Source organism: Lates calcarifer, linkage group LG19 (assembly GCF_001640805.2).
Source record: "Lates calcarifer isolate ASB-BC8 linkage group LG19, TLL_Latcal_v3, whole genome shotgun sequence".
NCBI classification, from domain to species: Eukaryota; Metazoa; Chordata; class Actinopteri; family Centropomidae; genus Lates; species Lates calcarifer.
The window spans coordinates 8,001,712-8,008,390 of NC_066851.1; positions in this window are offsets into that span (position 1 = coordinate 8,001,712).

Genomic DNA, 6,679 nt, shown 5'->3' on the forward strand with positions numbered 1-6,679 from the left:
TTTGTGTGTCTTTGTGTGTGAGTGTCTGTGTGTGTGTGTGTGTGTGTGTGTGCTGGGAGGTGTTAAACCGAGGGAAGATGCAGTAAAGAAGGGCCTCAGAGCTGCAGATGCATCAGGATTTAAAGGACAATGCGGGGCGCGGAGCGGGTGCTTCCCATCACCCGCTTATTTGAGTCCAGTTGACACTAAATCTTCAGATCTGACACTAAAACGATATTTTCTAATAGTTTTTTTTCTATCTCGTGTGCGTAAAACAGCACTGAGCGCAGCCTACACCAGACCAACCTTTTTATGTGATCATTGCTGCTGTAATTATGCTATCACCAGTTTCGCCAGTGCTCCCCATTTTAATATAATATTATAAGCAACAGAGCTGACTGGCTCATTATTAAAGCTCGTTACATTTTTTTCTGATCCCAGCTTTGCAATCAAACGTAGCAGCAGAATGGACTCGTCCGAAAACAATTAATTTTTCGGATGAACCCCAAAAAAACTGGGCCCCCGTCTGATTAATTATAATTCCCTCCTAAAAATTCATGCCCACGATTGTTCCCAAATAAGTGAAGAAAGAGCTTTTTATATTCTTGATTAAATAAATCTTTCGATTGAATGCACAAATAAGAATGCCGCAGGAGAATCCATAATAATGTTGATCATTGCCTCCTTTTAATCGCTGAATTTCAGCGTGTTTGGGCGCCTCAAGCAGGGAGTCAGTCTTTGATAAAGGTAACCCCGCCCGCCTCAGGGTGTCCATGATAAATGTACAGAGTGACAAGACCGATTTCCTCTCTCTATGATTAAAAGCCTATATATTATATGCAGGTAAAGCCGGGTCCGGTTTATTTATGGGGGCTAAGCCATGGCCCGGGGAGACTTGGCTTGAGGGTAGAAATCATTTTAGATCCCGTTTGGCTTTTTTTTTTTTTCTTTTACAGAAATCCAGCCACCTTTCCCTCCCGGGCAAAAAGTCTTTATTCGTCTCTTTTCCTCTAATGATTAAACATGTCACGGCGAGATTATAGCAGTCGCCCATGCCCCGAGGAGATGCCTTCATTTGTTAAACCACCAGTTTATTTGTAACGGTGAATTTCATGCCACGCTGTGCCATTCGCCTTAATCTTTTTTTTCTTGTGTAAGACGAATTGCTAAAAAGGGGTTTATTATTTTTTAATCACTTCCCGTTTCTGTATCGCACTGACATTGGCAGGGAGGAGGGAGAAATGGCTTGCATCTATGAAACTTCTTCACATAAATCAAAAGAGGCAACTTTTATTTCTAATGTGTTAAACATTATTAATTCCCCTGAAATAAATACACAATCAAACGATTAAATAAATAAATAAATAAATCATCCTCTCCAGGAGAAGCTGATCTGGCCCGCTCTAGATGGCACAAGTGCAGACAACTTGTCCTCCTTGTTAGTCAGCCTGTGTGTGAGTGCAGTAATAACATTAACAGCTGTTGACATCTGTAGAGCTCTAGCGGTCTCTACCGGCAAATTTAAGAAACAACAGGGGGTGCTCATTGTGTGAACCCAATTAGACAACTTCTAATAACCAATGACATTTGGAAAACAAGCAGTGGAATCAGACATATGTTATAATATATTAAGTAGTTTTTGATACTTCAGCTGCAGGTAAACACACATTATCGTCACATATGTACATTATATATGAAGATACATAGATGTTCTTAAGTAAATTAAGGCATGGTTGGAGTAACCTTGTGAGTGTAATATTTACTTTTGATAGCTTCTGGAGAAGGCACCTGAATTTTTTGAAAACATTCTCTCAGACTAAACATATTTGGAGAATGTTGTCTTTTTTGTTTTGTTTTGTTAATAATTTCCAAAAATGTCGGCAGTTAGTTTCCTGAATGAGCTCGGATATGAAGGTGCAGGCCACTCATGATGTTACCATCACACAAATAATGTTCACCAAAACTTTGACTGCCCACGTGAGTGTGGAAAGATCATCAACTACTGAACTAAAACGTAAACAGGCCTACACTTCCACTATCAACCATTCTATTTAAACAGAGTAAAGAAAAGCTAAAGATCAGGGTCATTCTACATTCAAATACTAATGTACAGGCATGAAACTGCAACATAAGAAAACAAGCAGCATCTATTAAGCTGTTAAAAAAAAAGAAAATACATGTATGCAAACTAACTGGAACATCCAGAGCGCTTACCTAGACTGGAGGGGGGTGAATATGTTGCCAGCGTTAAGACAGCGCGCAGAGTTAATGAAATATCTCCAAATGGGAGTCAGGAGTGCGTGCAGAGATAAGCCTGATGTGGTTTATATACCCAGAAAGCAAGTGCTCCTCTTCTCATATTGTCCAAGAGCGTTTGCATGGCTGGCCAAGTGGCTCTGCTCTTGCTGACTCGCTAACATTTCACGGTGTTTGTTTTCCCCCTTGCTATGACGTGAGACAAAATATTGGCCATATGTTCATCGGCAATAAATTGGTCTTGAGCGCAAACACAGCTCCCTGCGGACGGTGCTTTCAACCCCCTGCAACTAGTTTTCTCTCTTTGGGATGTTTTTGGGACACGAAACTATCTGGTGTATGACTTAGGTGAAATGATAATGTCACAACAGGCTGTTTAAGAGATAATTGTGCGCCTATGGAAGAGCTGCCGGTTGATCTTTACGCTGCGACCTATTATTCCTCACACAGGGCGCTCTAATAAATCGCTTGGTAACCAAGAAGCAGCGCTGGCCAAAGAGCAGATGTGGCATGTTATCCACGCCACAGTTGCGTTTACATTAGATACCCTGATACAATGATTGATAACCAAGGTCACAGTAATTCACAACGATTCGGGGACCAGGGCATCTCCCATGAGGAAAGCTACTAACACATAATGTTTGCTACATAGATCCACATGTGTCGACACTGAAAACACCCGCAACTGTGTGTGAGTTGAAGCCACAGACGATAGGAGGAAAATGTCATTATTAACGCACAGGCAGGAGTTAGAAAATAACAATTAAAAATTCCTAAATCTCTCCGCACAAATACCTTAAATGTACGCAAAAAGAACACACATTAGCATATATAATAATAATAATAATAATAATAATAATAATAATAATAATAATAACATAATAATAATAATAATAAACGTTTTATATGACCATGCACACAGGACAGTAACACTTATTGTATATATTATATATATTGTATATATATATATATGTGTGTGTGTGTGTGTGTGTGTGTACTGTGTACTTTTTGACAAAAAATCTAAGCTTTTATATACACTGTTGCCCATAAAGTTGGAATATTTTTTTCAGACACATTCCTCTTTTTATTCCTGTTTATAGACATCATTAATCACCTTTGACCAGGTGCAATGATTACATACTGAGTCCCAGTTACCAATTTTGTTTTGAGAAGATATACACTTTATCTATCAGGGATAATCACATTGTCACAATCATTTCATGAGAAGAGGTAAAAAGAGGTAAAAAATATTTTATTCCAACTTAATGGGCAGCGGTACATACATACATACATATATATATATATATATATATATATATATGCACTCAGCGCTGCCTTAAACACAAGTTGATAAACAGAGGAGAGCAGCTATTTTACACACTTTATTTTCATTTCAAACTGTTTTCATGTTTTCATAAAAGTATCTTGAGTCTCCTCAGCACATGTATTTACATCTGTTGCACGTACACTGGCAACATTTTCCTGCAAAGAAAAACACCCTCTCCTGTATCAAAGGTGGCAAGAGTGGTTGGTGTAAAGATGATCACAGGGAATGCCAGTAATTGTTGAGGAAGAAAGCAATATGAGGCAAACACCAGTTGTACTATTACAACACCTTGGGGGGTGGGGTGGGGGGGTGGATAACTTAAATCAAGACAATGATTTTATTGTGGGCAGCCTGGAATCTATGCATGATAATAATAGTGTTGCCTAGTAGTGCAGGAGCGACCATCAATCAATAGCGAATACATTACTGATGGGTTTTGTGCAGGGCCACTTTGCTGATGAAAGACAGAGATTATCCTCCCTGCCATCACTGTGTTCAAGAGTATCACTAAGACGCAGAGAATACAAATAAATAAATTGGCCTCATACCTTGTTTGAAATTCCACATTAAGGCAAAGTAGTTAGTTAGAGTTGGAATGTATTCATGAGGTTCAGACGAATGAGAGAAAGCTTTCCACTCAGCCGGTCTATGAATACCCTTGTGCTGTTTGAGATTTGCCACAAGTGCTCTGGGTGCTATATACAAGACCTCCTGAAAAAGGATGGGTAAGATAGGCCCTGCTGGTCAAGCTATTATCAATCCCTGGCCTAAAGCTTGATGACTAAGATACTTCAGATGTAGTTAATGGCTGTGTAAGGACACTGATGGCACGGCATTCTGAAATCAATCAGTTCAAGTTTTAATGTATCGACCACTCGAGGAGAACCAAAAGAGGGAGAGCTTCTCGACACACAAATGCCAGGGAGCCTGGGTTGATTTTCATGGAAGATACACTTTTTAAAAAAAGTTTAATTAAACCTGAGGGCTCACTTGTACTGTGGAGACTCATACATGATGATAGCCAGCCCTATCAGTTTGAGAGGCGTAGCAATTTTTCTTCACAAATACATGCACTCAGAGAGGTTTAGCATTAGATCACCAAGCCCTCGGTGTTAAGGCGAGTGAATGGGTGTTTTTAGCCCCTCAAGAGATGTGAGGCAAAGTAGAGGAGATGAGTTGTTTTCCAACAAAGTGTCCAATTCTACACACCACTGAATATTACCATTTCTTAAATGACAACAGTGCATTGTGGATTTGAGGAGCTGTGGAATGTAAGGTGATTGGTCTTAACATTTTTGCCCTGCTGTGTTCCCTACCAGAGAGGAAGAGAAGGGAGGGAACAAATGGTGTGAAAGTGGTGAGCTGTGTCAAAGTGTTAGCTGGGTGAAAAAAAAAGTTCTTTTAGAGCACTCATGAAATGTCTGTTATTTCCATCAAAATATCAGATTTATGGATTGCATGGAAGGGTTCTGTGGGTATTACTTGACATGAATAACTTTAGGCTTGAATACCTCTTTTTCCAGTGCTAAGCATCCTGGTGCAAGGCCAGTGCTTGGCCTTGGAGAGCCATATAGCTGTTTGTAAACCCTGCTGCTGAGGCTAAGGGCCAAAAATACAGTACTTAGCTGACACATTCTGTGAGCATTTTCGCCCCTGTGGCATGTGGGTACAAAACAAATGCCCCAGTCAAGGTCAGTCGTTTGAAAAGCTGCGAGCGTCAAATAATAATGAAGAATTGATCCAATCAAAATTTTCACTTCTGTTGACTGAATCTCGTACCATCAGAAAGGGCAGGTAATGTGGATGTTATAGCCACTGATGTGAGAGCTGGGACATAAATGAAGAAAGTGGTTGTATCCTTCACACATGAAACAGGGACTAGATACATGACTGTGAGGCTGCTTTCTCATTCAATAGCCAGATATGTGGAAGGAGCATTACAAAGTTGTAATGGTAGACATAGTATGTCTGTGTAATAAGCAAGAGGGTCACCTGACAGGGCCAGTTCCAACACTGCTATCCTCCAAGGTGAAAGAAGAGGAGCAGTATCAAATCACAGTTATGACCACCTCAACAATAAAGCGCTTTCTCTGCTGGAGTGGTTTTTGAAATGGGTAGAGAACTAAATCATGTGGTAAATAAAACCCACAACTGAGGAGTGGCACACCTTAAAATGGAAGGGGCTGCAACAGTCTCTTAAGGCAGCTAGCACCAGTGTTGATCTGCAGAGCCACATTGATTCCAGAGTGAATCTATGAAGAGAGAGGACTGAGGAAATGCAGAGTGCAATAGTTGGGTAGCTTTAGTTTTCCAAGACCTCTTCCATTTTTTGAAACAATAAATCATAGCATGAGTCAAGGATATATCATTGTAAGATGGGTTAGTTTGTCCTTGCCTTCACTCCAGCTGTACACAACAGCTTTGGAGCAAAGATTCAAAAGCTTTGTATAGATATTGACTGTTACCTTCAGCAGTAAGTCTTCTGTGAAGTAGGGAAGGGAGAATATAATTCTTCTATTTGAATAGTATTGCATGGACAAAACATGTTGCAATTAGAAGAGGGATATCTCAAGGTCTTTTTTTTTTTTTTACTACAAATACATCTTGCTGAAAAATACATACTGTATTCAATATCCCTCAAGCAGACTCTATTCAGGAAAACTTAGAGTTTTACTAGGAGTACAAAACAGCAAACAAATTAACATTAATGTGGTATATTAGTTTGGTCTTAAGACAACCTGCAGACAGTAATGGCAGTATATGGATATTTTTAAAATGGATACAGAATGTGACAGATATGACAAGCAGGCAATATCACTGTAGAGTAAGAGCTTTGGCTGTACAACTTTAACTCAGCTTTCTCTTTAAAACTGCTGTCTGCTTCAATGCAGCACTGAAGTTGCATCTGCTAAGATGTTTAAAAACAGATTTAAATATAGCTTTACTTTAAATGTAGTGAAATTTGGAATCAGATATGGAGGACCGTGGTGCTGAATTATTTCAAAGGGGAATTCCATTGAAAACATTGTCATTTGCAAGGAGAGTGCATCAAACTTTTGATGTTTAAATTCTCTTTGAAAATAAACCCAGAGTATTAAAATCAACTGAGAATGTCAA